The sequence below is a fragment of the Papio anubis genome, chromosome 2 (genome assembly GCF_008728515.1).
Source record: "Papio anubis isolate 15944 chromosome 2, Panubis1.0, whole genome shotgun sequence".
NCBI lineage: Eukaryota > Metazoa > Chordata > Mammalia > Primates > Cercopithecidae > Papio > Papio anubis.
In genome coordinates this window covers 12,014,712-12,038,082 of record NC_044977.1, presented here as the reverse complement: position 1 = coordinate 12,038,082, position 23,371 = coordinate 12,014,712, and the positions used below count along the sequence as shown (strand labels likewise).

The window sequence follows — 23,371 nt, the reverse complement described above, 5'->3', positions numbered from 1 at the left end:
TTCCTATTGTGAATAGTGCCGCAATAAACATACGTGTGCATGTGTCTTTATAGCAGCATGATTTATAATCCTTTGGGTATATACCCAGTAATGGGATGGCTGGGTCAAATGGTATTTCTAGTTCTAGGTCCTTGAGGAATCGCCACACTGTTTTCTGCAATGATTGAACTAGTTTACAGTCCCACTAACAGTGTAAAAGTGTTCCTATTTCTCCACATCCTCTCCAGCACCTGTTATTTCCTGATTTTTTAATGATCATCATTCTAACTGGTGTGAGATGGTATCTCATTGTGGTTTTGATTTGCATTTCTCTGATGGTGAGTGACGATGAGCATTTTTTCCTGTGTCTGTTGGCTGTATGAATGTCTTCTTTTGAGAAGCGTCTGTTCATATCCTTTGCCCACTTTTTGATGGAGTTGTTTGTTTTTTTCTTGTAAATTTGTTTGAGTTCTTTGTAGGTTCTGGATATTAGCCCTTTGTCAGATGAGTAGATTGCAAAAATTTTCTCCCATTCTGTAGGTTGTGTTCTGAATATTTTACGTATATGATTGATTCATTTAATCCTCACCAAGTCTATAAAGTGCAGAACTCCTCAACAAAATACTGGCAAGCTGAATTCAGCAGCACATAAAAAAGTTTATTCACCATGATCAAGTGGGCTTCATTCCAGGCTGGCAAGGTTGGTACAACATACACAAATCAATAAATATGATTCATCACATAAACAGAACTAGAAACAAAAACTACATTATTGTCTCTCAGTAGATGCAGAAAGGGCTTTTGATAAAATCAACATTCTTTTATGTTAAAAACTCTCAATAAACTGGATATTGAAGGAACATATCTCAAAATAATAAGGGCCACTTATGACAAACCCACAGCCAACATCACACCAAATGGGCAAAAGCTGGAAGTATTCCCCTTGAAAACCAGCATAAGACAAAGATGCCCTCTCTTACCACTCCTATTCAACATAGTATTGGAAGTCCTGGACAGGGCAATCAGGCAAAAGAAAGAAACAGGGCATCAGATAGGAAGACAGGAAGTCAAACTATCTCTGTTTGCAGATGACATCATTCTATATCTAGAAAACCCCATAGTCTAAGCCCAAAAGCTTCTTAAGCTGATAAACAACTCAGCAAATTCTCACAATACAAAATCAATGTCTAAAAATCACTAGCATTCCTATAAAACAGCAATAGCCAAGCTGAGAGCCAAATCAGAAAGGCAATTCCAAAAGGATAAAATACCTTGGATTACAGCTAACCAGGGAGGTGAAAATTCTCTACAAAAACACTACTCAGAGAAATCGGAGATGATACATAAACAAATGGAAAAACATTTCATGCTCATGGGTAGAAAGAATCAATATTATTAAACTGACCATACTGCTCAAAGTAATTTATAGATCCAATGCTACTCCTATCAATCTACCAATGACATTCTTCAAAGAGCTAGAAAAAACTATTTTAAAATTCATATGGAGCCCAAAAGGAGCCTGGATAGCCAAGACAATCCTAAGCAAAAAAAACAAAGCTGGAGGCATGATGTTACCTGATGTCAAACTATCCTACAAGGCTACAGTAACCCAAACAGCATGGTACTCATACAAGAACAGACACATAGACTAATGGAACTGAGTAGAGAGCTCAGAAATAAGTCTACACATTTACAACCATCTGATCTTCCACAAAGCTGACAAAAACGATTAATGGGGAAAGAACGCCTTAATCAATAAATGATGCTGGGATAACTGGCTATCCATATGCAGAAAATTGAATCTATAAAGTATTTCCTATTATTACCATTCCCAATACACAGAAGTTAAGTGAATGTTCAAAGTTAAACAGCTAGTAAATTTTGAAGCTGATTTTCATCTGAAAATAGATGAAACCAGATATAAGTAATCTGGTTGCAATATATGTTGTATGGTGCTTGTATACAATTATATTACTGTGGAGCCAGCAATAGAAGGAGGCTCTGCCCTGAAGAAGAGCTTCATAACTGTTTTGCTGAGAATCAGTGCATTTTCTCTACTAGTGACATGCCAGGTGCCATGTGCTTTCTATTCTTGGCTGTTGGTTACTTTTACACTCACTGCAGCTACCAACATCATCTAAGTTGGGGGGGAACACCTTAGCTTTTGAACTTTGTTTCCAGACAATAGCTAATTCCTGTTAGACTTGAGTTCTCACTCATCAAATGTAAATCTGTCATACTTTATATGCTTCTTTACCTCCAGCTGACAGGTGATATGAGGAGAAAAATGTCTCATTTCTCCAAACTTACATACTACCTTCTTGCAAATAAAAATGGATATGATCTTATCACATTATCACCAGTAGAGTTGCTCAGAGCAGCTTTTAGGCTCAGACAGCTCTTTTTCACTGACGGCTTTCTTGGTACCTGGATTACACTGGAAGTGAAATGCTGTACCCTTACACACAGAATGTGTATTTCTTTCTTCCTCTTTAAAAGTTAATGTTTTCCTTTTTTGTCTTCTGTTTATCAGTGGTCTTGCTTAGTTTCTGTGTTATCTTGTAGAAATAAAAGTAAGCTCATAAAAGACAAACGGGTACATGAAAGAATGATTAGTCCAAAACCAAAACATAAAATAGGAGAATCAAAAGCTGTGGAAGTTGGTTCATTTCAGCATTGATACTAATGGTTCAAATAATTATGTGTGTACCATGGCAAATAGCAGGACTTGGGTCTGGTATATAGATTGATATGCAAATAATTGTGTCTGTATAAGTGAAAATATTCATTTTTAGGGACACACAAAATCATATTTAGTCATGAAATAAAAAAATATAAAATAGTATATGAACAAGTGATACAAAATCACCTATATTATTACTTATAAATGCCACAGCTGTCCAAATAAAATGTTCAATTCACAAATTTCACCATGTAGCTGAAGAAACCATACATATTTTTCAATTAAAAGTAAATCAAGGGCCTGGTGTGGTGGCTCATGCCTGTAATCCCAGCACTTTGGGAGCCTAAGGCAGGTGGAACACTTGAGGGCAGGAGTTTGAGACCAGCCTGGCCAATGTGGTGAAACCCCATCTCTACTAAAAATACAAAAATTAGCCAGGCGTGGTGGTGCATCCCTGTAGTCCCAGCTACTTCGGAGGTTGAGGCATGAGAGTTGCTTGAACCTGGGAAGCAGAGGTTGCAGTGAGCCGAGATTACACCACTGCATTACAGCATGGGTGACAGAGCAAGACTCTATCTCAAAAAAAAAAAAAAAAAAGCAGATAAAGATATTGAACTATTGATATTTCTACATGTAATTTAAGGCATAGAGAGTGATTTATGAAATCATTTATTAAGTTTATTATGGCACTAATGGAGATTATTTACATATTTCTTGATTACCTTTGATATAAAAATTTTAAAAAGCTTTAAAATTAATGCACTGGAGAATCATCCTCTGTAAAATCATTTAACTAGTATTAATATTTATACAGTTTATTGAAGTCCCATTTGTTATGCACTTTTGCCTGTGAGAAGAATGATAGCATCTCTCTTATTTACATGTGTACCTCCAGTAATTAGCACTATGCTTTGTACAGGTAGGCATGAATAAGTATGTGTTGCATAAATAAATAAATGCAATAATTTAGTTGAAATATTTGATTGGTATTTGTAGAGGTGGTACAAATGATTAGAAAGAAATGTCAGAATAAATTTGTACTACAAAGGTTCATATTCTTTTTTTCTTTCATTTTTCCAATAAAGGTAGCTCTATAAAATGTGATTATTTAGATTTCTAAATATAATATACCATTTAGGAAACTCAAGTGGCATAATATACCTTTTTTTAGTGAGATTATAGAGATCAATGGAAGCCTTATTTTTTTATGACACATTTTATGGATCTGTATTACATGTACTTCTTTTCACTGGGAACATTCAAAATATGGACTGCTGAGCATATTTTTAAAATATTAAAAAATTATATTTACATTTAAAACCAAGACAAATAGATATTTTTCTGTAATCAACATCAAATGACATGTGATCAACATTAGGGGTCTTGTTTTCCCCTTTCTTTCAGTCTTCTCTAGTGCTCCAGGAGATAACTGTCTTTTAATCAATCAGCTGTTTTTCAGGCTCTTATTGTAATTACATCCTTTGCAGACTCACCGGTGATCATCTGCACTTAAGTTGTGGCATATACCCATGGTACTAGTTTTTTTGTCTGACAGGTTGGAAGTTCTGAGTTTGGGCAAGTCTTCTGAGAGTCCTCTACAAAGCCCAGGCTGTGGCTTTCCACCACTCCCCTGGCAATTTTTCTCTTTTCTCTTTTCATCAAAGCAGTGGCAGCAGATTCTACCAAAGCAGCAACTCTTGCCATTCTTATCACCTCTCCCAATTCTCAGACTTGATTCTGAGCCATTTTAACTAACTTATATTTCCTAGTAGATCCTGAGGAGAAATATTTTACTGAGTAATCTTCAGAAGAGAAGACAGCAGTGCCAGGATACCTTACCTATCACCCTGTCTTCCTGATTGTTGAACAGGTGTGGGTAGCAACTCTTCCTAAGTGAAACAATATTTTTTTATTTTATTAAATTTAGTAATATGAACCCCAGTGAGTATAGTGACAATAAATCTTACCAGTAGAGGTCAATGGCTCTTTTCTAGCTTAAAGATCTTTCAGTATAAAACGATCTTTCTGTATACACTATATGAGAGCAATATTTTTCCCAGAGACTAAAAGAGAAGAAATCAATGTTATTTAATAATTCTTTTTCATTTACCTATCTCTTTGAAATTTACTATGTAGTAGGCATTGATGCTTTGTCTAAAATACAAAGATTAATGAACAGTGTTTCATCAAAACAAGCTCACAGGTTAGGGGACATATAACTAAACTAATCATTAGAATATTATTAGTGTTCTGATAAAAAGAAAAATGGAATGCTATGGGAGCATAGAGGAGAGTCATCTACATGAGACTGGGCTGACAAGTGTGAAATAGTAAAGATATGTTCCAAGTGGAATTTTATCTCTGTACATATCCTACTGTCTAATCTAAAATATCTAGTTAATCTAAAGTCCCTATTAAACCCGAGAGTCAACACTGAATGAACTGCAGTGAGTACTTTTTAAAAGGATCTTGTATATAACTTAAGGTAGAAGACCTGTTAATACCAACTTTGTCCACTGACATACTTTCACTTCAGTAATGTCAAAAGCATGTGAATATGTAAATACAATTACATTTCTGTAAAAAGATGGATTTAAGCCTATGTCTTAAAATATGAAATAAATGTATCTACTTTTACAAAAAGCAAAGTGTAAGTAATAGATGATATCAAGATAGCTGATTGGAGGTGTCCAATGCTCATCTTTCTTTATTAAAAAATGACAAAAACAACAAATACATAACTACATTTCAAGTAAAGTATCCAAGGGAGAACCCTGGAATTCACTAAGAAGCAACACAGTCTTCTGAAGCACAAAAACTCAAGATGGCAGCAAGGAGAGAGAAGTAAAGCACCCAGCCAAGATTGTGGAGAAATGCTAAAGGGGAGCTCTCTAGCAGTGTCCAATACCACTATAGATACCTGCAATCATAGCTACAGAAAAAGACCACATTCCATGCAGGCCCTGAGCCACATAAGATGATCCTTGGAGTCCAACTGGCTGCATTACTCCAGAGAAGAAAGCCATGCAGGGTCCTGCCTACTCTCCAAGACGCAAGCTGCTATGGCATGACTTCATTTTGAGAACAGAGACATTGTTGTGGTGCGTTGTAACCTGGGAGCCCCTGCATCTCCACATTCCTAAGACCCTCCTTTCGATTCACTTTTATTTCACTATGCCCACACCAAAGGTTAGAACGCCATGACCCCAGTTAGATCAGTGGTACAACTGACTGCAGTACTTAAGGCCATACAGTCCCCTGCATCCCCAAAAAGAAGTGGTCCAGCACAGCAGGGAGGTCACCTCCAAGACCCAAGTAACTGATATGCACATCCTCTATAATCCAAGGACTGACCACCCAGCACCCACAACTGCCAGTGACTCTGCCTCCACAACCAGAAAATTGTTCTATGTGCCCCCTAGAGCCTGAGGACTGGCCTGCCCAACATCTGCTACCATTAGTGGCCCCACTCCCTTGACCAGTGGAGCCTTCCAGAGCCTAAGAACTGGCTTGCTCAGCAGCTCCATCCCTTAGCAAAGCCACACTGCTGCCTCAACAAACACCCACAGGCTAGGTCACTGGGGCATTTACAGTTACCACTGATATTGATTACAGTTGAAGAAATCATGAGGAGACAAAAAAAGAACAAAAAAAATGAATAAAACCTATGGGACTTAGGGAGTACCATATTCACATTATGAGAGTTCCAAGGAGAAGAGACCAAAACTAAAAAAAAAAATATTAAAAAGCATAGTAAACCTATTTAATGACATAATAACTGAAAATTTCCCAAGTCTTGAGAGAGTTAAAAACATCCAGATCCAAGAAGTTCATCAATTCCTCAATAGATTGAACCCAAAAATGTCCCCTCTAAGGCACATTGTAGTCAAATTGTCAAGTCACAGACAAAGAGAGAATTTTAGAAATAGTAACAGAAAAGCCTCAAATCACATATGAGGGAACCCTCATTAGACTGACAGCAGATTTCTCAGCAGAAACCATACATACCAGGAGAGAATGGGATAATATGTTCAAAGTGCTGAAAGAAAAATTACTGAGAGCCAAGAATAGTGCACCCAACAATGCTATCCTTCCGAAACTAAGGAGAAATAGTCTTTTCCAGACAAGCAAAAACATGGAATTTGTCACCACTTGGCCGGCCTTACAAGAAATGCTTAAGAGAGTCTTAGATCTGGAAGCAAAAGGACAATAACTACCATCATGAAAACACATGAAAATATAAAATTCACTGGTAGAGCAGACACAAAACTGAGAAAGAAACCTTGTCACCACAGAAAGTCACAAAACTGCAAAGGTAAGCAATAAGAAAAACTACACAAAGCAAACTAAAAACAATTAATGGAATTATACAAGTCTTAATCTATCAATAAGAAACCTTACAAGTAAACATTACATTTTCCAGTTAGAATATATACACTAGGTCAATGGATTAGATAATCATAACCCAATTGTATGCTTTGTAAATAAAAAATAAAATTGCAAAGCCCCCAACCATCTGGATAGACCCCTCCTCTCATCCAAAGGTTAACAGAGTTAAATCAGGTTAACCAGAGTTAACCTGAAAATCTAGTTCAGGCCATGATGGAAGAAGGGGCTGGACATGCCTCATTATATCCCTCCAGCATTAACATTAACATAGACTTTAAGTCTGATAAGAAATATTTATAATCTATTCTCTCTTAAGCCTGTTACTTGAAGGCTTCCTCTGCGTGATAAAACCTAGGTCTCCATAACGCCCATTAATATCCAGACATTCCCTTCCACTGACAATAACTCAACCAATTGCCAATTAGAAAAATTTAAAATCTATCTATGATCTGGAAGCCCCTGCTTTGAGGTGTCTGACCTACTAGATCAAACTAATGTAAATCTTACATGTATTTACTGATATATTATGTTTCCCTGAAATGTATTAAGGCAAGCTGTATCCTGACCACCTTGGGCACATGCCATCACGACCTCCTGAGGCTATGTCACGAGTGTGTCCTTAACCTTGGCAAAATAAACTTTCTAAATTGACTGAGACCTGTCTAAGATATTTTGAGTTCACAACTTCTTCATACAGGAAATTCACTTCACTTATAAAGACACACAAGTGAAGATATTTCATGGACTAAAACTGAAAGGATCAAAAAAGATATTTCATGCAAAACTAAACCAAAAATGAGCAGCAGTAGCTATAACTGTATCAGATAAAATAAACTTTAAGTCAAACACCATAAAAAGGGACAAAGAAAGTAATTTTATAGCAATAAAGAGATCAATTTGGCAAGAGGATATAACAATTGTAAACATATATGCACCTCAAACTGGAGCACCCAGATATGTAAAGCAAATACTATTAGATCTAAAGGGAGAGGTAAACTCCACTGTAATAGTAGTTGGAAACTTCAACACTCTACTTTCAGCATTGGAAAGAGCATCCAGACAAAATTCACTAAAAGGCATTGGATTCAAACTGTACTATAGACAATATAGAACTAAAACATTTATAGAACATTTCATCCAATTGCTATAGTAAATGCATTCTTCTCATCAGTGCAAAGAACATTTTCTAGGATAGATAACATGTTAGGCCACAAAACAAGTTTCAACAAATTTAAACAAATTGAAATCGCATTGAGTATCTTTTCTGACCACAATGGAATAAACCTAGAAGTCAGTAACAAGAGAAACTTTGGAAAGTGTACAAATAAATGGAAATTAAACAAAATACTGATGAGTGACCAATGGGTCAATGAACATATTAAGAAGAAAATTTAAAAAATTATTGAAACAAATAAAAATAGAAATACAGCATGCCAAAACCTATGAGATATGGCAAAAGTAGTACTAGAAAGAAAATCTATAGCAATAAACATTTACAACAAAAAGTAGAAAGATACCAAATAAGCAACCTAGTGCTGAATCTCAAGGAACCTGGAGAGCATGAGCAAATCAAACCTCAAATTAGTAGAAGAAGAGGAATAATAAAAATCAGAGCAAAAGTAAACAAAATTGAGACTAAAAATTACAAAATAGAAATGAAACAGAAGTTGTTTTTTTCAAAACAATAAAATCAACAAATCATTAGTTAGAAGGAATAAGAAAAAAAGAGAGAAGACGCAAATAAATCATAAATGAAAAAAGAGACATTACAATGGAAACCATAAAAACACAAAGGCTCATAAAAATCATAGGCTACCATGGACAATTATACATCAACGAATTGGTAAACCTAGTGGAAATGAGTAAGTTCCTGGACACATACAATTTACCAACACTGAACAGGAAGAAACAGAAAACCTGAACAGACTAAGAACATGTAATGAGATTGAATCATTAACAAAAAGTCTTCTGAAAAAGAAAAGCCCAGGATGAAATGGCTTCATTGCTGAATTCTACCAAACTTTTAAGGAAGAACTACTACCAATATTTCTCAAAGTATTTCAAAAAATTAAAGACTTGAGAATGCTTCCAAACTTATTCTACAAGGCCAGCATTACCCTGATATCAAAAGCAGACAAGGACACAACATAAAAAAGAAAACTACAGGCCAATATCCTCAATGAACAGAGATGCAAACTTCCTTAACAAGATACTAGTAAGCCAAATCCAATAGCACTTCAAAAACAGTATACACCTGATCAAATGGGATATATCCCAGAGATGCAAGATTGGCTCAACACATGCAAATCAATAAATGTGACATATCACATAAATAGAAGGAAGGACAAAAATTATAAGATCTTCTCAACAGAAGGAGAAAAAGCATTTGCTAAACTTTAATATCCCTTAATGATACAAACTCTTAACAACGTAGGTGTAAAAGAAACATACCTCAAAACAATGAAGTTCATATATGACAAAGCCACAGCTAGCATCATACAGAATGTGGAAAAATTAAAAACTTTTCGTCTACGAAGTAGAAAAAGACAAAGACGATCACTTTCATATCACTTTTATTCAACACAGCAGTGGAAGTCCTAGCTAGAACACATAGGCAAGAGAAACAAATAAAATCCAAATTGTAAAAAACAAAGTCAAATTGTCCCTGTTTGCAGACATGATTTCATATGTAGAAAAACTTAAAGATTTCATCAATAAACTCTTAGAACTGAGAAAAAAAAATCAGTAACATTGCAGGGTACAAGATCAACATTCAAAAATCAGTAGCATTTCTAGAAACCAATAACAAACGAGTTAAAAAAAATAAAGAAAGCAATCTCATTTATAATAGCTATAAAAAATACCTAGCAATAAATGTAATCAAGGACCAAAAAAACTCTATGATAAAAGCTATAAAACACTGATGAAAGAAATTGATGAGGACCCCAAAATGGAAAAATGTCTTGTATTTATGGATTGTTAAAATGATCATGCCCCACAAGAGATCTGCAGATTCAATGCAATCCTTATTAAAATATCAATAACACGCTTCACAGAAATAAAAAGAATTCTAAAATTCATATGGAAACCACAAAAGACTTTAAATGGCCAGTGGAATCCTGAGCAAAAGAAGAAAGCTGGGGGCATCATACTACCTGACTTCAAAATATTCTAAAAAGCTATAGTAACCTAAACAGCATAGCAGTAGCATAATAAAAGATACATAGACCAATAGAACAGAATAGGGAACACAGAAATAAATCCACATATTAACAGCCAAATGACAGATAAATACTCCAAGAACATGCACTAGGGAAAGAACAGTCTTAATAAATGTTGCTGGAAAAACAGGATATCCAGATGAAGAATGAAACTAGATCCCATCTCTCATTATATATAAAAATTTACTCAAAATGGGTTGAAGACTTACATGTAAGACTAAGAAATGACTAGAAGAAAACATAAACGCTGCATGACATTGGCCTGGGCAAAAACTTTATGAATTTTATAAATAAGATCTCAAAAGTACAGGCAACAAAAGCAAAAACAGATAAATGGATTATACCAACTTAAAAGCTTCTGCACAGCAAAGGTAACAATCACCAGAGTGAAGAGACAATCTGCAGAATGGGAGAAAATATTTGCAAACAATTCATCTGACAGGGACTTAATATTTACAACATAGAAGAAACCCAAACAACTCAAAAGAAAAAAAAATAGATTTCAAAATGGGGACTGATATAAATAAAATTTCTGAAAAGATTCCTATAAATGGCCAAGAAGTATATGAAAAAAATGCTCAACACCACTAATCAGGAAAATGCAAATCAAAAGCAAAATAACGTATCATTTTATCCTAGTTAGACTGGCTATTATATAAAAACAAAAATAACAGATTCTGACAAAGATGGAGAGAACAGGAAACTCTTATGCATTGCTGGTAGAAATGTAAATTAGCATGCTCATTGTGATGAACAGTATGAACTTTCTTCAAGAAACTAAAAGTAGAACTACCATATGATCTAGCAGTCCCACCACTGGGTATATATCTGAAGGAAAGGAAATCAGTATGTCAGAGATATCTGCACTCCCATGTTAATTGCAACACTATTCACAATAGCAAAGACGGAATCAACCTCTGTCCATCAGAAGATGAATGAATAAATAAAATATAGTATATATACATAATGGAGTGCTATTCAATCATTAAAAAGTGAATTCTATCAATGTTGGCAACATGGACAACCCCTGAAGTCTTTATGTTAAGTAAAGTAAGCAAGGCACAGAAAGACAAATAGCAACATGTTTTCATTTAATATTTCTATGGTAAACAAGTCAATCGCAGAAGTAGAGAATGGAATAGTTGTTACTAGAGGCTGGGAAGGTTAGAGAGGAGAAAGGGTAGGGAGATGTTGGTTAATGAATACAAAATTACAGCTAGATAGGAGGATTCTAGTGCTCTACATCACTGTAGAATGATGACACTCAACAATTATTTATTATATAGTTTCAAATAGCTAAAGAGATGGTTTTGAATCTTCCCAACACAAATAAATAATAATGGTTTGAGGTTATGGATAGTCTAATTACCTTGATTTGATCATTACACATTGTAAACCTATATGGATATATCAATCACACTGTACCCCATAAACATATACAATTATAGCAGGTGTATCAAAAAAGTCATGTTATATCTTAAGTTAAAATGTTCATGACCTTCTGGAACTTGCCTTGCACATAAACCATACAATAATCCAGTAGTTAATATTTTGCCTTTGTGGCTAATATCAAATAGAAACCAAATTCTTATGATAAATGATAATCTACTCCTCACATGAAAGAGTGTAAGGTAAATCCAATTAATATATGTAAACACTAGATGCCCTGTCATTTTTAATTTTGATATAGGCTGTTAACACAACAGACAGAATTATGTTCTGTTATATTGAATGGTTTAATCTGAATTTTAATGATTCACCTCCAACCTCTAGCAATAGACATCTGCTTGTAGGTCATCAACAAATATGAAAGATAGCCTCACTATTTCAGTTATAATGAAACAGTGTGTCTAGATAGCCTCACTATTTCAGTTATAATGAAACAGTGTGTCATGTATATAATATACAGAATAACATTAAAGACCAAGTATTGAGCTTTAGGGGATGCCATGTGAGATAGTAAGATAGTAAATTAAAACCTAAAGAAAGGATAATCAGAAAGAAAGAGGAGAAGCAAGAGGGCACAGTATCATCTTAGTTAGAAAAAGTGTATTTTTTTTTTAAAGTTTTATTTTAGGTTCAGGGACAGATGTGCAGGTTTGTTACATAGTTACTCGCATCATGCTGGGTTGTTGTAGAGATTATTTTGTCACTGAAATGCACTACTCAATAGTTTATTTTTATTTTTTATTATACTTTAAGTTCTGGGGTACATGTGCACAATGTGCAGGTTTGTTACATATGTATACATGTGCCATGTTGGTGTGCTGTACCCATTAACTCGTCATTTACATTAGGTATATCTCCTAATGCTATCCCTTCCCCCTCCCCCCACCCCACGACAGGCCCTGGTGTGTGATGTTCCCCACCTTGTGTCCAAGTGTTCTCATTGTTCAATTCCCACCTATGAGTGAGAACATGCGGTGTTTGGTTTTCTGTTCTTGCGATAGTTTGCTGAGAATGATGGTTTCCAGCTGCATCCATGTCCCTACAAAGGACACGAACTCATTCTTTTTTATGGCTGCATAGTATTCCATGGTGTATATGTGCCACATTTTCTTAATCCAGTCTATCATTGATGGACATTTGGTTTGGTTCTAAGTCTTTGCTATTGTGAATAGTGCTGCAATAAACATACATGTGCATGACTCTTTATAGCAGCATGATTTATAATCCTTTGGGTATTTTTTGTGCAATAGTGTCAATAGGATTGGTACCAATTTACCTTTGAATGTCTGGTAGAATTTAGCTCTGAATCCATCTGGTACTGGACATGTTTTTGTTGTTGTTGGTAATTCTTTACTTACTATTTCAATCTCTCTGCTTATCATTGGTCTGTTCAGGGTATCTAACTCTTCGTGATTTAAGCTAGGAGGGTTGTAGCTTTTCAAGAATGTATTCATCTATTATTGGTTTTCCAGTTTATGTGCATAAAGGTGTTCATAGCAGCCTTGTATGATCTTTTGTATTTCTGTGGTGTCAGTTGTAATATCTCCCATTTCATTTCCTATTGACCTTATTTAGATTTTTCTCTCTTCTTTTCTTAGTAAATCTTGCTAACAATCTATCAATTTTACTTATCTTTTCAAAGAACCAGATTCTTGTTTCATTTATCTTTTGTATTTTTTTGTTCCAATTTCATTTAGTTCTGCTCTGATCTTGATTATTTCCATTCTGCTCCTCGGTATGGATTTGGTTTCTTTTTGTTTCTCTAGTTCCTTAAGGTGTGACTTTAGATTGTCTGTGCTCTTTCAGAGTTTTTGATGTAGGCATTTAGGGCTATGAACTTTCCTTTTAGCACCGTCTTGACTGTGTCCCAGAGGTTTTCATAGGTTTTGTCATTACTTTCATTCGGTTTGAAGGATTTTTAAATATCCATCTTGATTTTATTTTTAACCCAATGATCATTAAGGAGCAGGTTATTTCATTTCCATGTATTTGCATCGTTTTGGAGATTCCTTTTGGAGTTTATTTCCAGTTTTATTCCACTGTGGTCTGAGAGAGTGCTTGATATAATTTCAGTTTTCTTAAAATTATTGAGAATCATTTTGTGGCCTATCACGTGATCTATCTTGGAGAAAGTTCCATGCGCTGTTGAATAGAATGTTGTTGGATGGAACGCTCTGTATATATCTGTTAAGTCCATTTGTTCCAGGGTATAGTTTAAATCCATTGTTTCTTTGTTGACTTTCTGTCTTGATGACCTGTCTAGTGCTGTCAGTGGAGTACTGAAGTATTATTGTGTTGCTATCTCATTTCTTAGTTCTATTAGTAATTTTTTTAATAAAATTGGGAGCTCCAGTGTTAGGTGCATATATATTTAGGATTGTGATATTTTCCTGTTGGTCAAGGCCTTTTACCATAATATAATGTCCCTCTTTGTCTCTTTTAACCATTATTGCTTTAAAGTTTGTTTTGTCTGATATAAGAATAGCTACCCCTGTCCATTTCCATGAAATGTCTTTTTCCACCCCTTTAATTTAAGTTTACGTGAGTCCTTATGTGTTAGGTGAGTCTGCTGAAGGTAGCAGATAGTTGGTTGGTGAGTTCTTATCCATTCTGAAGTTCTGTATCTTTTAAGTGGAGCATTTAGGCCATTTATATTCAAGGTTAGTATAGAGCTGTATCCAGAGAAACTAAGTTACCATTCCATTCATCATGCTATTTGTTGCCTGTGTACCTTGTTTTTTTGTTTTGTTTCGTTTTGTTTTATTTTTGCTTTTTAACTTGTATTTTTTTATAGGTCCTGTGTGATTTATGCTTTAAAGAGGCCCTTTCTTGATGTGTTTCCAGGATTTGTTTCAAGTCTTAGAGCCCCTTTTAGCAGTTCTTGTAGTAATGGCTTGGTATGGCGAATTCTCTCATCATTTGTTTGTCTGAAAAAAGACTGTACCTTTTCTTCATGTATGATGCTTAGTTTCTCTGGATACAAATTTCTTGGCTGACAGTTGTTTTGTTTGAGGTGGCTGAAGATAGGGCCCCAATCCCCTCTAGCTTGTAAGGTTTCTGCTGAGAAATCTGCTGTTCATCTGATAGGTTTTCCTTTATAGGTTACCTGGTGCTTTTTTCTCACAGTTCTTAAGATTCTTTCCTTCGTCTTAACTTCAGATTACTTGATGGCAACGTGGCTGAGCGGTTATAGTATTTGCGACGAGGTTTCCAGGTGTTCCCTGTGCTTCTTGTGTTTGGATTGCTAGGTCTCTAGCAAGGCTGGGGAAGATTTCCTTGATGAGACCTCCAGATTTGTTTACCAAACGTTTAGATTTCTCTTCTTCCTCAGGAACACCAATTATTCTTAGGTTTGGTTGTTTAAGATAATCCCAGACTTCTTGGAGGCCTAGTTCATATTTTCTCCTTCTTTTTCTTTGTCCTTGTTGGATTGGGTTAATTCAAAGACCTTTTCTTTGAGCTCTGAATTTCTTTCTTCTATTTGTTCAATCTTATGGGTGAGACTTTCCAGAGCATTTTGCATTTCTATAAGCATGTCCAATGTTTCCTGAAGTTTTGATTGTTTTTTCTTTATGCTCCCTATTTATTTGAATATTTCTCCCTTCACTTCTTGTATTGTGTTTTTTTTTTTGGGGGGGGGGGGTTTCGTTGCATTGCACTTCACCTTTCTCTGGTGCTTCCTTGATTAGCTTAATAACTAACCTCCTGAATTCTTTTTTAGGTAAATCGGATTTCTTCCTGGTTTGGATTTACTGCTGGTGAGCTAGTGTGATTTGTTTGGGGAGGTGTTATAGAACCTTGTTTTGTTATATTACCAGAGCTGGTTTTCTGCTTCCTTCTCCTTTGGGTAAGCTTGTCGGAGGGGAGGTCTAGGCCTGAAGGCTGTTGTTGAGATTCTTTTGTCCCACAGTATGTTCCCTTGATGTAGTACTCTCTCCCTTTTCCTATGGGTGTGGCTTCCTGAGAGCTGAGCTGCAGTGATTGTTGTCTCTCTTCTCGGTCTAGCCACCCACCAAATTTACCTGGCTCTGGGCTGGTACTGAGGGTTGTTTGTCTGCATAGCAGAGTCCTGTGATGTGAACCATCCTTGGGTCTCTCAGCCCTGGATACCAGCTCTGTTCTGGTGGAGGTAACAGGGAGGTGAAATAGACTCTGCGAGGGTTCTTAGCTTAGGTGGTTTAATGTTCTGTTTTTGTGCTGGCTGGCCTCCTGCCAAGGAGTGCTGCTTACCGTAGAGCATCAGCTGTGGCAGTATGGGGAGGAAACGGTGGTGGGCGGGGCCCGAGAACTCCCAAGAGCATATGCCCCTTGTCTTCAGCTACCAGGGTGGGTAGGGAAGGCCCACCAGGTGGGGGCAGGGGTAGGTGTGTTTAAGCTTAGACTGTCTTTGGACAGTCTTGCTGGGGCTGCTGTGGAGGATGGGGGTGAGGTTCCTGAGTCACTGGAATTGTGTACCGAGGAGAATTATGGCTGCCTCTGCTGAGTCATGCAGGTTGTCAGGGAAGTGGGGAAAAACTGGCAGTTACAGGCCTCACCTGTCCCCGACACAATCTGAAAGGCTGGTCTGACCTGCACGGTGCCCTCTCTAACAGCACTGAGTGTGTTTCTAGGCCGTGGGTGAGCAGGGCTTGAGAACTTGCCCCAGGATACCCACCTCAGCTGTGAAAGAAAAGGGCTTTGATTCTTCTCCTGCCCATGGAATCTGCATATCGGATTCATGGCCTCTGCCGAGTTCTGGCCGGGAGGCTTCTCGATCAGTTCAAATTGTTATAAAATTCAGCTGGAGATCTCCTTCGCCTGTGGCCTTTTCCCAGTGCTTCTGGCCGCCCTCCTGAAGGTCCTCTGTGAGGTCAGGCAAAAGCGGCTTGGTAAGGGACCCAGCGAGCTTCCAGGGGTTTTCCTGCTGCCTCCTCTACCCCTGCGTTATGCTGGGCTCTCCAAATTGACTGAGCTCCAGGTAAGGTCAAAATCTTCTCTTGTAATCTAGGCCTTCAGCTTCCTGGACAATCTCCCTTTCCCACTTCCACAGTTTGGGCATCACAGTATTTGGGGTGTCTGCCGGGTCCTGCAGGAGCTATCCACTTCCTTCAGGGGGTCTGCGGATCTTCTCAGGTTTCCTGATTTATTCCTTCAGTAGTTCTAGAGCAAAAATTCATGATGGGAGCCTCCACATGCTGCTCTGTCCGTCCAAGTCGGAGCTGCAATCTAGTCCTGGCTACTGTCTGCCATTATCCCTTTGATATTTTGTTTTCTGTTCCTGTGTTAGTTTCCTAATAATGGTCTCCAGCTTTACCCATGTTGCTGCAAAGGACATGATCTCATTCTTTTGTATGGCTGCATAGTATTCCATGGTGTATTTTTTGTACCACATTTATTTTATCCAATCTGCCATTGATGGACACTTAGGTTGATTCCATTTTTTTTTTTTTTTTTTGCTATTGTGAATAGTGGTGCAATGAACGTATGCATACATGTGTCTTTATAACGGAACAATTTATATTTCTTTGGGTATATATCCAGTAATGGGATTGCTGGGTCAAATGGTATTTCTATTTTTAGGTCCTTGAGGAATTGCCACACGGTCTTTCACAATGGTTGAACTACTTTACACTCCCACCAACAGTGTATAAGTGCTCCTTTTTCTCTGCAACCTCACCAGCATCTGTTATTTTTTTACTTTTTATTAATAGCCATTCTGACTGTTGTTACTGGGTCTCTCATGGTGGTTTTGATTTGCGTTTCTGTAATGACCAGTGATGTTGAGCTTTTTTTGGTATCACTGTTGGCCACATGTATGTCTTCTTCCGAAAGGTGTCTGTTCATGACCTTTGTCTGCTTTTTAATGTTTTTTTTTTTTTTTTCCTGTAAAGTATTTTAGGTTCCTTATCGATGCTTAATATTAGACCTTCGTCAGATGCATGGTTTGCAAAAATTTTCTTCCATTCTGTAGATTGTCTGTTCAGTCTGTTGGTAGTTTCTTTTGTTGTGTGGAAGCTCTTAAGTTTAATTAGGCTCCATTTGTCAGTTTTTGCTTTTGTTGCAATTGTTTTGAGGTCTTCATCATAAAATATTTGCCTATTTATCTGTCCTGAATCATATTGCCTAGGTTGTCTTCCAGGATTTTTATAGTTTTGGGTTTTACATTTAAGTCTTCAATCCATCTTGGGTTGATTTTTTTATGTGGCATAAGGAAGGGGTCCAATTTCAATTTTCTGCGTATGACTAGCCAGTTATCCCAACACAATTTATTGAATAGGGAGTCCTTTCCTCATTGCTCGTTTTTGTCAGCTTTGTCAAAGATCAGATCGCTGTAGGTGTGCAGCCTTATTTCTCGGCTCTCCACTCTGTTCCATTGTTCTATGTGTCTGTGTTTGTACTAGTACCATGCTGTTTTGGTTACTGTAGCCCTGTAGTGTAGCTTGAAGTTTAGTAGCATGATGCTTTCTGCTTTTTTTTTTTTTTGCTTAGGATTGCCTGGGCTATTCTGACTCTTTTTTTTAAACTTTATATGAACTTTTAAATAGTTTGTTTTTCTAGTTCTGTGAAGAATGTCATTGGTGGTTTGACAGGAATAGCATTGAATCTGTAAATTGCTTTGATAAGTATGGCCAGTTTAATGATATTGGTTCTTTCTATCCATGAACATTGAATGTTTTTCCATTTGTTTGTATCATCTCCGATTTCTTTGAGCAGTGTGTTGAAGTTCTACTTGTAGAGATCTTTCCCCTCCATGGTTAGCTGTATTCCTGGGTATTTTATCCTTTTTTTTAGCAATTGTGAATGGGACTGCCCTCCTGATTTGACTTTCATCTTGGCTGTTGTTGGTTTATAACAATACTAGTGATTTCTGCACATTAATTTTTTTATCCTGAAACTTTGCAAAGTTTTTTTTTTTTTTTTTTTTTTTTTTTTAATTAGCTCGGAGAGCTTTTGTGCTTAAACTATGGGGTTTTCTAGATATAGAATCATGTCATCTGCAAACAGGGATAGTTTGACTTCCTCTCTTCCTATTTGGATGCCCTTTATTCTTTCTCTTGCCTGATTGCTCTGGTCAGGACTTACAATAATATGTTGAATAGGAGTTGTGAAAGAGGACATTCTTGTTATGCTGATTTTCAAGCAGAATGCTTCCAGCTTTTGCCCATTCAGTATGATGTTGGCTGTCAGTTTGTTATAGATGGCTCTTATTATTTTGAGGTATATTTCTTCGATACCCAGTTTATTGAGGGTTTTTAACATGAAAGGAAGTTGAATTTTATCAAAAGTCTTTTCTGCATCTACTGAGAGACAATCACAGTTTTTATCTTTAATTCTGTTTATGTGGTTAATCATATTTACTGATTTGTTTATGTTGAACAAATCTTGCATTCCAGGGATAAAGCCTACTTGATTGTGGTGGATTAGCTTTTTGATGTGCTGTTGGATGCAGTTTGCGAATATTTTATTGAGGATTTTTGCATCGATATTCATCAAGGATATTGGCCTTTTTTGTTGTGTCTCTGCCACATTTTGGTGTTAGGATAATACTGGCCTCATATCCCTTCTCAATTTTCTGAAATAGTTTTGGTAGAAATGTTAACCAGCTATTTGTACAACTGGTGCAGTTCTGCTGTGAATCTGTCTGGTCCTGATAGGCTATTTATTACTTATTCAGTTTTGGAGCTTGTTAATTGTCTATTCAGGGAATCAATTTCTTTTTGGTTCTGTCTTGGGAAGGTATATGTGTCCAGGAATTTATCTATCTCTTCTAGGTTTTCTAGATTGTGTGCACAGAGGTGTTCATAGTAGCCTCTAATGGTTGTTTGTATTTCTGTGTGGTCAGTGGTAACATCCCCTTTGCCATTTCTAATTCTATTTATTTGGATCTTCTCTCTTTTCTTCTTTATTAGTCTAGCAGTGGCCTATCTTGTTATTTTTTTTAGAAAACAAACTCCTAGATTTGTGGATCTTTTGAGTGTTTTTTCGTGTCTTGATCTCTTTCGATTAAGCTCTGATTTTGTTTTTTTCTTGTCTCCTGCTAGCTTTTTGGTTTGCTTTTACTTCTCTAGTTCTTTTAGTTGTGATCTTAAGTTGTTAATTTGAGATTATTCTAACTTTTTTGATGTAGGCATTTAGTGCTATAAATTTCCATCTTAATATTGCCTTAGCTGTGTCCCAGAGATTCTGGTATGTTGTATCTTTGTTCTCATTAGTTTCAAAGAACTTGATTTCTGCCTTAATTTCATTATTTACTCAAAAGTCACTGAGGAGCAGGTTGTTTAATTTCCATGTATTTGGATGCTCTTAAGCAATTTTTAAAGTATTGATTTCTATTTTTATTGCTCTGCAGTCCAAGCGTGTGTTTAGCATGATTTCTGTTCCTTTGAATTTGCTGAGGATTGTTTTATGTCTGATTGTGTGTTTAATTTTAGAGTATGGGCCATGTAGTGATGGGAAGAATTTATATTCTGTTGTTTTTAGGTGCAGGTAAGATTCATTTGGTCCAATGTTGAGTTTAGGTTCAAAATATCTCTGTTAATTTTCTGCCTCAATGATCTAACACTGTCAGGGAAGTGTTGAAGTCTCCCAATATTATTGTGCGGGAGTCTAAGTCTCTTTGTAGATCTCTAAGAACTTGCTTTAGGAATCTAGGTGCTTCTGTGTTGGGTGCATATATATTTATGATAGTTAGGTCTCCTTGTTGAATTGAATCCTTTACTATTATGTAATGCCCTCCTTTGTTCTTTTTTGATCTTTGTTGGTTTCAAGTCTGAAAAAAAATGATGGTTAGATGCCACAAAATAGGTGGCAATGTCTTAACCATGTGTGTCTTGTCATGCCCGAGGGGCTCTTCCATCCTTGTCAAGGAGTGTGGTAACCTTTTCTCCTTTCATACAACACAGGAAAAGTTTCAAGTTGTAATTGGTGCCAAATAATTTGGGATAAAAGGCTTCCTTAAATTTATCAAGAAAAGAGAGAATGTATACTTAGGAGAGTAATATCAATAGGTATATGAAGAATAAGAAGGGATATGTTTAGATATTTAAACAGCTAAAAGAATATATAATACAGAAAATTATTATAGATAACATAGGATACAATTTTGGCAGGAAGTATGGTACAGATTGTAGTTAGTCTGTATTAAGAATAGATTCATCTCTTAATCAGTTAATATGTATTAATCAAATAATAAGAAGAATAAAAGACCATGGAGTATGCGTAAAGAAAGCTGGATAGTATGCTCTTTTGTCATTTTCCTTTTTCTCTCGCTGAAAACCTTCATGCCAGTGTAATGGTTGGAGCATCAGCAGTTCTTAGACCAACTGAGAGACCTTGAAAATAAAGTCATGAATGGAGGACTCTAGCAGAAAGGTAGGAGCCTGGATTTCTGAAGACGTTGTGGCGCTGTCAGTTTAGACCTAGGTTTGAAGCTTAGCTTCTTTACATAAAATAAAAAATAAACTTCTATCATGGTTTAGAAAATCTTATTTTTTATTTCTGTTTTATGCAGCTGAACTTATTCTTTCTGATAAAACTGATTTTGCAGCTCCAAGCCTCTTGAATTTTACAAAGTGTTTGTCACTAGTAGGCTTCCAAAGGGAAAGAGAATGGGAAACTGATTTGATGCACTGTCTTTTCAATGCATATCAGTGAGTTGTTCTGCTTTTATTTTAAGCAGAGGAAGCATATCGTGAGCACTTAATGAGTTGACTTTTTTGACCGTTAATGGAAGTATGTGTGGTCATGAAGAAAGATTTTGTAATTAGATACTGACCAGAGGTATACTGAAGCACATTGGCTAGGTTACACTGTAAACCACCAGCATTTCAGTAGCTTAAAGCAATACAACTTATTTCTTGCTCACTATACATGTTCAGCATGATTTGACTGCGGATTCTTTTCCATATAGTCACTCCACACCCTATGCTATCTCCTTTGCACAGCAGGGGAAGAATGGGCTAAAGAGTTGGGCACTAGTATTTACCACTGGTGACTCACATGTTCCCTCACATCTCATTTGCTAGAATTAGTTACATGACCATGACTAACTCCAAGAAAGGAAGCAGTATAGGCTTCCTCATACACAGAAGTAGGAAAGAGCTGGATATTTAAGAACATTAATTATATCTACTACTCTACTAAAACATAAAATAACCTGTGCAAACACTTTCAATGCACAAATACATTTTTATCTTTTGTTAAATTAATTTCTTTAGAAAGGTTTTCCTCTAAAAAAGAACAAAATAAACCATTGCCAGATGAGAATTTCTACAAGATTAATCTCTCTTCGGCAGGTGAAAGACACTTTAACTGAGAAATAACAAGTCTCTTTGTTTAAGAAACAGATGAGCACTAAATCTTAAAGATTAACAAACACCCACACAAGTTTATTCATCCATTCATTTTGTAGACACTGATTGAGCATCTGCTAAGTGCGGTTCTGATGAAACCTATTGAAGTTAGAACGCAGGGTGCCAGATTTAAAAAGGGGAAATGGACATGACTCTAAATATTTCTAAAATTCTTTCTCTAAATAGAATTTTATTCAAAATACAGAAACTACATTATAATCTCCAAATACATTTAAGTTACCAGATAGTTCTTGGAAACTAATTATATTACTATGATTAAAAATACCACAGTGACATTCATCCCAACTGGGAAACGTTTAACAGAATATATTTAAGAAAACACGTCAGAATCTCTGGGAATAAGGTACTGAGAAGACTTTCCTGACCAGCTGACTCTAGCTAGCTGCACACACATTTCATAATAACTTAGCAATATGGTTATTTTCCACAAAATAGAAATTCACTGGTTTTTAATTTAAAAGATATCAATCTACTTCTTTTGTTTTCTTACATGGTATTTATTGAACTGTTCTACATAAAGTATCACTGTATCAGAATCTCCTATGACAGATTAATAGCAACATAAGGCAATATTTCAAATATCAAATTGAATAAAATCTCTGATGGGAAACTTCTCAATAGATAGGTTGCCAATTATACTTTTATGTTCTATATGTGTTGGTATAACGCTTCTGGAAAGATTTGAAGAAGTATTTCTCCAAATCTGGATTGTTTTCTTAGGATAGATGACTTGAAATGGCAATATGAGTTCAAATTTATAAGAACATAAATTTAAAAGAATAAATTCAACACATACTTTCAAACTGTTTCCAGACAGAAGCTTATACTAATTTGTACTCCAACGTATAAGCACTCTACTGATGGCTCGCTCTTTTGGTTAAAAACTTTATCAAAAATTATTCTTTCTTTGCTATTCCATTGCTTTCATCTTGAGAAGGTACTTCTCTATTCAGAAACCTTGTTATTACTTACCTATATTTAATTCTAGTATTATGATTTTGTTTTACTCTATTGCCTCCAATCTATTTAAGTAATATTTACTTTATTTCTTTAAACTGTAGGTTCTTGAGAGCAACGACTTTCCTGTATACCTTTTAAACAAGAGTCTGTCTCATGGTGGATGTGGTGTGAATATTTCTAGGATAAATGGGGACTATGATGGCTTTTACCTTTTGAACATCTCATGAATTTTCTATGCCTGAACATGATTTTTCAAATCAATTTTGTTTTAGACAAAACAACATTTTAATTTTTTAATTATGAAAACATAGCTATGTTGATTTCATATTTTTTTGTGT

General features: G+C 36.0%; 1 long non-coding RNA gene and 1 other non-coding gene across 2 annotated transcripts in view; both read right to left on the bottom strand.

The window, feature by feature from the left end:
* LOC116273696 overlaps nucleotides 1–23,371 on the bottom strand; it is a 162,911-nt gene that overhangs the window by 28,181 nt on the left and 111,359 nt on the right. The gene's annotated exons all lie outside the window — the stretch shown is intronic.
* On the bottom strand, nucleotides 20,476–20,601 carry LOC116274023. Its single transcript, XR_004182506.1, has one exon. It is a non-coding gene; the product is annotated as a U6atac minor spliceosomal RNA (small nuclear RNA).